Genomic DNA, 10,789 nt, shown 5'->3' with positions numbered 1-10,789 from the left:
CCCCTGTGAATCAGCCAGGTCTGCTCCAGGAAGCCAGAGTGTAGGAGGGAGCTCTGCCCTCGGGGGCTGGCTTTGAAAGCACATGTCTTAGTCCATTTTGGCTATTCTAACCGGATACCACAGACTGGTGACTTACAAACGGCAGACATTTATTTCTCCCAGTTCTGGAGGCTGAAAGTCCACGATCAAGGTGCCAGCAGACTTAGGGCCTGGTGAGGCCCTGCTTCCTGGTTCATAGATGGCCATCTGCTCACTGTGCCCTCACATGGCAGGAGGGGAGAGGGAGCTCGCTGGGGTCACTTTTCTAAAGGCACTAATCCCATTCATGAGGGCTCCACCCTCAAGACCTAAACACCTTCCAAAGACCCCACCTCCTAATTCCATCACAGCGGAGGTTAGGATTTCAACACATAAATTTGGGGGAGACACAAATATTCGGTCTATGGTAGCATAGTATGTTCACTTGCTACTAAAACACAGCCCAGTACAAGTCCTATGCCCTGTTTCGATTTTGTTTTTTGGAAGGGAGGGGGAAGTGTTGCGTGTTAGTAAGGTTTCTCCACAGAAACAAAACCAAGAGGCTATACAATAGTCTCCCATTATCTGTGAGGGGTTCCAAGACCCCCATTAGATGCCTGAAACCACAGATAGTACTGAACCCCATACGTATTCTGCCTCTTTTCCAAATATACATACCGATGATAGCGTTTAATTTATAAATTAGACACAGATGAGGCACCTGGGTGACTCAGTTGCTTAAGCGTCTGACTCTTGGTTTCGGCTCACATCACGATCTCACAGTTCGTGAGTTTGAGCCCCGTGTCAGGCTCTGCACTTACCGTGCAGAGCCTGCTTGGGATTCTCTCTCTCTCTCCCTCTCTCTGCCCCTCCTCCACTCATGCGTGCACATACTCTCTCTCTCAAAATAAATAACAACAAAAACCTAGTGACTCAATAACGTAAGAATAAAGACGTAAGAAAACTCATGTGTCCTAGACTGTTGGCCACCAGCATCCCCGGCTGTGCGATTTGGAGGGTGAAGTTCAGCTTGATTCGCAGGTGAGGGTGAGGCACGCACCTGAGCCCACCTGTGCTGTCACCGCCCCCCGCAGGTGCATACCTCCACCTTCCCTGGTCAGGGAAGTCCTCTCAAGCCCTACCGAGGAAGGAAGAGAGAGAGTATTTATGAAATAGGCACAGCAGGCAAAATCAGAGCTACAGATGCTGAAGAACAGCCGGGTCTTGGGCTTGCTACCCGTGGGAGGCTGCCAGCCTCTCAGGCTTCTGTCTTCACTGCCGAGGGTGACTGGTCTCTTACCTTCTCTCAGTGGCCACTGACCTCTCCTCTCTGCTCCCCTCTGTCCCCTTTCTCCTGACCATCATCTTCTGTGTGCATAAAGCTCAGCTTAACTGGGTTACTGCTCTCCCCCACAAGGACCCTGTCCTTTGATTGCTCATTCCCAACCCTAGGATAGCAATTGAACTGCCAACCCTGGGGGTCTGTCCAGGATCCACCTTGATCCAGTGGGCTGGGACCACACAGGGAGAGAGTCTTGTGGTCAAATTAGAGGCAGAAGAGCCAGACTGGCTCTGAGCGAAGCTGGCCATAAATCTGTGGTTGGCAATAAAGGAATAAGGAGAATCATAGCAACAATAATAGCAGACACCAGTGGGGGATTTATGCAACAGAATACCATTCTAAGCATTCTACATATATTTTAAAAAATTTAAGTTCATTTATTTACTTATTTATTAATAATCTCTGCACCCAACGTGGGGCTTGAACTCACAACCCCGAGATCAAGAGTTACCCGCTCCTCTGACTGAGCGAACCAGGTGACCCAACACTTTACATATATTCACACATCTAGTCCTCACTACAACTTGTAATGCAGCTATTGTATCCATATATACTATTATTATTCCCCCTTTACGGATGGGGAAGCGGAGGTTTGGAGAGATTAGCTTCCCAAAGTCACATAGATAATGAGTTTTTAGATGTACCTCTATTAAAACAGCCTTGGGCAAGTTACCCTCTCTATGCTTCTGTTTCCGTCCCTGTAAAATGGGGATTACAATTGCACCTACCTCCTGAGGTCGTTGAGGGGATTAAGTAAGGATACTATATAAAAAAAAAAAAAATTCAGCTGATGAAATTTGAAGATCTAGTTGGCTTTATCAAGTGATTCACTGAATCGGGCAGTACCCCATCTAGCGAAGAGAGGGACGCTGTAAGGAGTTGTACAACATGGAAAATTTTGTTTTATTTTTATTTTTTAATTTTTATTTATTTTTTTCATTCTATTTATTTTAGAGAAAGAGAGAACATGAGCAGGGGCAGAGGGGGAGAGAAAGAGAGAGAAGAGAGACAGTCTTAAGCAGGCTCTGTGCTCAGCACAGAGCCTGATGTGGGGCTCGATCCCGTGACCCCAGGATCATGACCTGAGCTGAAATCAAGAGTCAGACGCTCAACCAACTGAGCCATCCAGGAGCCCCTTGTTTTTATTTTTTTTAATGTTTATTTATTTATTTTGAGACCCAGAGCATGAGTAGAGGAGAACAAGAGAGAGAGAATCCCAAGCAGGCTCCGCACTGTCAGCACAGAGCCCAAGGGGGGCTCTGTCTCATGAACCGTGAGATCGTGACCTGAGCCAAAATCAAGAGTCAGATGCTTAACCGACTGAGCCACCCAAGCACCCCAAAATGGAAAGTTTTTGGAGGAATGAGGGTAGGGCAGAAAAATTATAAGCAAAAGAAAGGATTATTTCAGGCAAAATCACCTTCCCCTAGTGGGAAGGGCAAAGGGTTTTATTACACAGATTACCTCATCTTCCTTTGGGGGATGGAGAGGGCCCAGGTCCACAGATTACCTCATTGCTGTTATCAGAAAATTCCCGACTGACAGATTAAGATTTACATTTCTGGGGGAGACTGAAATTGCAATTAGGTTAGGTACTAAGCCCAGGTCTGATGATCTGGCCTGGCCCAGGTACCACCATTTTGGGCCTGGGGTTTTCTTTTCTTTCTTTTTTTTTTTTTTTTTAATTTTTTTTTTCAACGTTTATTTATTTTTGGGACAGAGAGAGACAGAGCATGAACGGGGGAGGGGCAGAGAGAGAGGGAGACACAGAATCGGAAACAGGCTCCAGGCTCTGAGCCATCAGCCCAGAGCCTGACGCGGGGCTCGAACTCACGGACCGCGAGATCGTGACCTGGCTGAAGTCGGACGCTTAACCGACTGCGCCACCCAGGCGCCCCTGGGGTTTTCTTTTCAACAGTGCACTTGGCCAATTGCTTGGTGCACTGGTCAGCTCAGGCCGCCATAACAGAGGCTGGGTGGCTCAACCAATAGAAATTAATTCTCTCAGGGTTCCAGAGGCTAGGAAGTCCCAGAGCAAGATGCCAGCTCTTCCTGGCTTGCAGATGGCTGTGTCCTCACCTGGTCCAGGGTGTGGGGTAGGGAAAGAAGGGGAGGGGAGAGAGGGAGTGAGAGAGAGCACTCTCTTCCTTTTTTCATAAGGCCACAGTCTTAACAGATTAGGGCCCCACCCTTAAGAGACCTCATTTAACCTCAGCTACCTCCTAGTACCTTTTCTCCAGATACAATTGCACCGAAGGTTAGGGCTTCCGCACATGGATTTCATGGAGACACAGCTCAGTCCCCAGTACCTGGCAGTGGTGGTCAGGCGATTAGCAGCCGTTATCATGTGCATTATACAGATGCAGACCTTCTTGAGTGGCAGTCACCACTGCCCACTGCAGATGAGTGGTCGGAATGGGAGTCCTTGCAGCTCCCACTGCCATATTCCCTATATCATTAGAGCCAAGAGAGAGCTGGTGAATCACCAGGCTCAGCCTACTTTCCAAGAGAGACAGCAAAGGCTGAGAGAGGTGAGGAGTTTGTCACCCACCTGGGACTAGAGCTCAGGTCCTGGTCCTCTCAACTTCTCACATCTCTGGTTGTGCTGTAAACTCCACTTCTCAGGCCACTTTGCCGTTGGTCACGACCATTGGGCTCCTGATGCACATTCCCCAGAAAGTACCCGCGGGTCTCTCTCTCTATTCCCACCTCATCAAATAGCCCTCGCTACTAACGTGACCCTTCAGAATGTCCAGACCCTTTTAAGGTTCTGGAAAGCCCGAGAGCCGACAGGTGTTGGTGGGGAGGGCAGTTGGAACGATAAAGCCTGCAGCAAACACCATGAATCGATACACTGTTCTGTGCAAAAACTCCGTGATCCACCTGCATCACGTGGGATGACTGGGTGGGCTCCATGATAGAATTCCTTTGCGGACATGGAACTGCAACGGGGCAGGCTTCTGCCCCGCTGGGCCCTCCATTTGTAGTGGGATTGCAGGCTGACACCATGCATCTCTGACCGTTGGTTCCTCTACCAGGGAACAGAGTGGCCGGGTCTTGACGCCATCAGGAAGTCACCTGGAATGCGCTGGATTTCTCTATCCTGCAATTCTGACCAAGTGCTCTTCCTCCCGCCCTGCTTGGTTGCTCCCCTGGAACTTGCCAGGGCCGAGGCGTTAAAGTCTGAACCCGGACTAAGAGGTGATAACCTGCGAGATTTCTCATCACTGGATCAGAATCATGGCCTTTGCCGTCAGGTGTTTTACTCCCCGCCAGGTTTGCAAAGCCTTGAAGGAGCTCCTGGGCTTCCTTCTAAGGAGACAGCAAGGGGGCTTCCTGGGGGCCACAGGACTGGGTTATGTCTACAAACCCTGGGCCTGCCCACCATTCCTCCCCAGGCCACTTCACCGCCCCTCCAGCCTGGGCTGAGCCTCTGCGCCTTCCTCCGGTGCCTCCTCCCTGGCCCGGGCTGTGCTGGCAACATGTGCTGCGCCAGCCTTGGACACACCTGTCAAAACAGAGCCAGAGGAGACGCGAGCAGGGAGCTGACAAACACGGTGGGATCACGCAGCCCTTTCCAGCAGCGCTGGGGCGGGGCTGGGGAGGGCCTGGAGGGACGCTGAGCAGCCTCCCAGGGGATTGCTTGACCTCCAGAAGCACAGGTTATTTGTTTTCCTTGCCATCACCTACCCGGTCCTTTTATTTTCTTGTGCACACTTCAAAGTGCAAGGCTCTGTGTTTGATGTGGTGGGAGATGTTACAGAGGTTAGGGCAGTGCTCTTAGCAGGGACAACCACCCAGGAGGCCCTAGAAATGCAGGCTGCAGGCTTCCACTGCCCGCTTCAGAATCACAGAGGGGGCAGCACAGGGAGGAGTGAGGGGGGAGAAATCCCCAGGGAATTCTGGTGCTCCAAAGAAAATTTGAGAACCACAGGTGTAAGAGAGAAAGCAAACTATGTTCTTTAAAATTTGTGTGCAGTATCTCGGGGTGCCTGGGTGGCTCAGTCCACTGAGCGTCGAACTTTCGCTCAGGTCATAATCTCGTGGCTTGTGAGTTCGAGCCCTGTATCAGGCCCGCTGCGGTCAGCACAGAACCCGCTTCAGACCCTCTCCTCCACTGGCTCTCTGCCCCTTCCCTGCTTGTGCCCTGTCTCACCAAAAATAAATACAACATTTAAAAACTAATAAAATAAAATAAAATCGGTGTATAGTATCTCATCCAATTCTCACAAACTGAAAGTATTTTCATTTTATAGGTCAGAAAACAAGGCTGAGAAAAGTAAAGTAATTCACTCAAGGCCATGTAGAAGTTACGCGGATTTGAACCCAGAATGTACGGAAGCCAGCTATGGTGAGGTGCTTCTTACAGAAGGATAGGATTGGGGGTTCATTTGGGCCTGTGCTTTGCACCTGAGAAAGCTGAGGTCCTCAGAAACAGATTTGTTCAAGGACTCAGAGCAAGCTATTGACACAGCTGTAACAAGGCGCCAATCTCAGGGCCTGCCGGGCTTCTCTGGCCCAGCTGCCTTGTCACTAAACATGTGACAAGGCACATATTTAGGATTAGGGATTAGGAAGAGCAATACAGGGGTTAGAGACAGGAGCATAATCTCTGCTGTGAAAGCTGGGGGCTTTACAAAGGAAGCCAGGTGCCCACCAAACTCCCAATGGTCTTTTCCCTAAGTCCAAAATGGGCACCCAACTAAATCCTCTGGGGTGAGGCACAAACTATTAAGTATTAAAATGTCTACTACCTGTGTTTCATCTATTCTAAGTCATACTTCCTTTCCACACAATCAGATCTGACATGAAGTCAGCCAGAAAGTTTGGAATGACCTAGAATATGATTTGAAAATAAATTCATGTTCATTATCTTTAATGCTAAACAGCACCCTACATGCAATTACGCCTGGAGACATTAGGCAACAATAGAAACATGAAAAATTCTATACAAACTCTTTCAGAAAATAGAAGAGGAGGGAACGCTTGCTAACTCATTCTATGAATCCAGCATTATCTTGATAACAAAACCTAATACATATTACAGGAAAAGAAAATCATAAGAAAAGAAAACTACAGATCAATATCCTTAGAATATAGTAGCAAAATTTCTTTAAAATTTTTTTTTTAATTTTAGAGAGACAGAGAGCACAAGCAGGGGAGAAGGGCAGAGGAAGAGAGAGAGAGAGAGAGAGAATCTTTTTTTTTTTTTTTGAGAGAAAGTATCTTAAGAAGGCTCCCATGCTTAGCATAGAGCCCAACGGGTGGCTCAATCCCATGACCCTGAGATCATGATCTGAGCCAAAATCAAGAGTCAGAGGCTCAACTGACTGAGCCACCTAGGCACCCCTAGAAGTGAAATTTCTTTTTTTTTTTTTTTTATTTTAAAGTTTTTCTTTTTTTAATTTTTTTTCAACGTTTTTATTTATTTTTGGGACAGAGAAAGACAGAGCATGAACGGGGGAGGGGCAGAGAGAGAGGGAGACACAGAATCGGAAACAGGCTCCAGGCTCCGAGCCATCAGCCCAGAGCCTGACGCGGGGCTCGAACTCACGGACCGCGAGATCGTGACCTGGCTGAAGTCGGACGCTTAACCGACTGCGCCACCCAGGCGCCCCTAGAAGTGAAATTTCTTAACAAAATTTTAGCAAACTGAATCCAACAATATATATGAAGGTAATATATCAAAAATGAGTTTTATCTCAGAAATACCAAGTTGTTTTAACACTCAAAATCAAGATAATTCGCCACATTAATAGAAAATAAGATAATATGATTCTCTCTATAGATGCAGAAAAAGCATTTGAAAAAATCCAAAATTTATATATTAGAAAAACCTCACCACACACTAGGAATAGATTGAGCCTTTCTCAATCTGTTATAAAACATCCTAAAACAAACAAACAACCTAGAGTTAACATCATTGTTAATGATACAAGGCTTAATGTTTTCCCCTAAGACCAGAAAAGAGTCAAGGATGTATGTAGGCTTTTACCACTTTGAGTTAACCATGTATTGACAATCCTAAAAGAAGATGCCAGATTGAAAAGGAAGAAGTAAAACTGTCTTTATTTGAGGACAGTGATTGACTAGGTAAAGAATACTAAGGGTTTGCCAAAAAAAAAAAAAAAAAAAAAAAAAATGACTCAGCAATGAGTAAACAAAATTGAGAACACAAGGTCAATAAACAAATATCAATTGTATTTCTATACACTAGCAAGGCACAGCTAGAAGTTGGAATGAAAAACTGTAATACAATGATATAAAAAATGTGAAATACTTAGTAAAAAATTTGGCAAAGACCTGAGATTTAGAAAACAGCAAATCACATTGCTGTGAGAACTTAAGGAAGACCTAAATAACTGTAGATAAATACAATGTTCATGGATCAGAAGACTCAATATTGTTACAATATGAGTTTACTCCATATTGATATATAGATTGAATGTAATCCTAATAAAAAAAATCCCATCAGGAATTTTTAAAGAAATAGATAAACTTACTCTAAAATTTGTTTGGAAATGCAAAGGACCTAGAAGAGCCCAAACTTTTTTAAAACTATTTTTTTAATGTTTATTTATGTTGAGAGCGAGAGACAGAGCATGAGCAGGGGAGGGGCAGACAGAGAGGGAGAGAGAGAAGCCCAAGCAGGCTCTGCACTGTCAGCACACAGCCGGATGCAGGGCTGAAACCTACAAACCATGGGATTATGACCGGAGCTGAAACCAAGAGTCAGATGCTCACCCAACTGAGCCACCCAGGCACCCCAGAGCCAAAACTGTGTTTTTTAAAAAAGAAGAAAGTAGGGGTGCCTGAGTGGCTCAGTCAGTTGAGCATCCAGCTTTGGCTTTGGCTCAGGTCATGATTTCACAGTTCATGGGTTCAAATACCCCAACAGGCTCTGTGCTGACTGTTTGGAGCTTGCAGCCTGCTTCAGATTCTGTGTCTTCTCTCTCTGTCCCTCCCCTGCTCACTCGCTCTCTCTCAAAAATTGAATAAACATTAAAAAATTAATTTTTTTAAATTAGAAAAATAGAAGAAAGTAGAAAGACATACTACCTGATTTCAAGATGTACAAAGCTATAGTAATCAAGATAGTGTGGTATTTGTATAGAGATAGACTCATAGATCAATGGGACAGAATAGAGAGTTCAGAAATAGATCCACTTATATATTGTCTATTGATTTTCAACAAGATTGCCAAAGCAATTCAATGAAGAAAGAATAATCTTTATAAAAAGCAGTACTGGAACAATAGTATAATGATATACAAAATATGAATCGTGGCCCTTACCTCTTAACATACACAAAAATTAACTCAAAATGGATTATAGACCTAATTGTAAAAGCTAAAGTATAAAACATCAAAAAACAACATATAAAAATTTTAGAATAGTGAGTTAAGCAACAGTTTCTTAAATATGATATTAAAAGTATGTCAACATGTAAAAGCATACAAACACGGACTGTAAAAGAGATTTTCATATAAACAAAGCTGAGCAGGTTTATAACCAGTACACCTGCACAAAAAAGAAATATTAAGGGAATATCTTTAGGCTGAAAGGAGATTATACCAGTTACAAACTTAAGTTTCACACACAACACTCTTTTACCCAATGAAAGAAACAATAAGTGTTAAGTTTAAGGATATAAAATACTTTTTCTTTTTATTTCTTGATTTCCTTAAAAGAAAATTTATTGTTAAAATGATAATCACCACAGTGCATTGTGAAGTTATTACATACAAAAAAGGAAAATGAATGATAACAGTGGCACAATGAAAGGGAGGTAGATAAGTGGAAAGTTCTTACATCATATGTGAACAAAAATAACATTAATTCAAGGTAGGATAAGGAAGAAAGTATAGTGTAACTCTTACAGCAACCACTAAAAAATAAAGCCAAGAGGTAGAACAGAAAAGCAAATAGAAGAGGTAAAATGAAATACTAAAAATACTTAATTGAGCTAAAAATAGATGGAAAAGAAGAGTAAATGAACACAAAAAAACAGGACAAATAAAAACCCAAAAAGAAAGATATGGGCTTAAAAAAATTATATAATAATTACATTATATATAAGTGAAGTAAAGACTCAAATTAAAAGGCAGAGAATGTCAAACTAGACTTAAAAAAAAATGTAAGACCTAATGATACGCTGTGTGAAAGAGATGCTTGTAATGCCACACTTTTTCTTTTCTTTCTTTTTTCTTTTCTTTTCTTTCTTTTCTTTCTTTTCTTTTTTCTTTTCTTTTTCTGGAAGCTTCACAAATTTGCATGCCATCCTTGCACAGGGCCCATGCTAATCTCTGTGTCATTCCAATTTTAGTATATGTGCTGCTGAAGTGAACACTTTAATGCCACACTTCTAATTATATAGGTCAGAGAAAAAACATCACAAAGAAAATTAGAAAATTTTTTTTAACTAGTATTGAAAATATAACATACCAAAACTTGTCAGATGCAGATAAAGTAGTTCTTAGGAAAAAAAAATAAAATAGAGCTTAAATGACTATATAAGTGGGGCACCTGGGTGGCTCATTCAGTTGAGCGTCTGACTTTGGTGGAAACCATCATCTTACAGGTTCATGAGTTTGAGCCCTGCATCGGGCTCTCTACTATCTGCCTGCTTCAGATCCTCTGTTTCCCTCTCTCTGCTCCTCCCTTGTGCTCTCATGCTCTCTCTCTCTCTCAAAAATAAACATTTAAATGACTATATAAAAAAAGAAAAGCAATTTTTAAATCATTGACTTATGTTTCTGCTTTGAGAAACTAGAAAGAGAACAAACGTTAACACAGAATAAGATACAGAGAGACAACTAAAAAAGCCAACATCAATTAAAAAAAAAGACAAACGATAAGGAAATTAACACAGCCAAAAGTTAGTTCTTTGAAAATATGAATAAAACTGATATACTCTTAACTAAATTTTCAAGAAAAACAAAGGAAGAACAAATAAATTAACAATATCAGGAATGAAAGAGGGGACATCACTATGGATCCTGCAGAGTGAAGGATAATAAAGTAATATTATGAACCAAGTTATACTACCAAATTCAACAATCTAGGTGAAATGAGAAAATTTCTTGAAAGACAAAAATTACAGAAGCTAATACAAAAATAATAGAAAAGTCTCCATGGTCTTAAGTGCATTTTAAAAACTGAATTCAGAATTAAAAACCTTTTCCTAAGAAAATTTATTTTAAACATTTACAAAATAAATAGCAATCTTGCACAAACTCTTTCAAAAGGTAAGGAGGGAATGAGTAAAGTGCAAGAAGATAAAATCATAGACCAATGATCTTCATGAATATAAATGCAAAAATTCTTAACAAATTGAATGAGGGTACCAGCAAATCAAATCTAGTCATATATAAAAAAGATAATTCATCATGACCAAGCAGGTTTTGTCACAGTAATGCTAGGTAGTTTA

The 10,789-nt window shown here is 42.7% G+C and overlaps 1 non-coding gene across 1 annotated transcript; it reads right to left on the bottom strand.

Moving 5' to 3' along the window:
* Positions 1 to 9,605: 9,605 nt before the first annotated feature.
* LOC124521417 (U6 spliceosomal RNA) lies at positions 9,606 to 9,709 on the bottom strand. The gene has a single exon (XR_006964512.1). It is a non-coding gene; the product is annotated as a U6 spliceosomal RNA (small nuclear RNA).
* Between the last annotated feature and the right edge of the window lie 1,080 nt (positions 9,710 to 10,789).

Source organism: Lynx rufus, unplaced genomic scaffold (genome assembly GCF_022079265.1).
Source record: "Lynx rufus isolate CCGP_SWC_20201006 ecotype Redwood Valley unplaced genomic scaffold, mLynRuf1.p SCAF_3, whole genome shotgun sequence".
Taxonomy (NCBI): domain Eukaryota; kingdom Metazoa; phylum Chordata; class Mammalia; order Carnivora; family Felidae; genus Lynx; species Lynx rufus.
The sequence above is the reverse complement of the archived record's forward strand: the minus strand, read 5'-3'. Positions and strand labels throughout refer to the sequence as shown.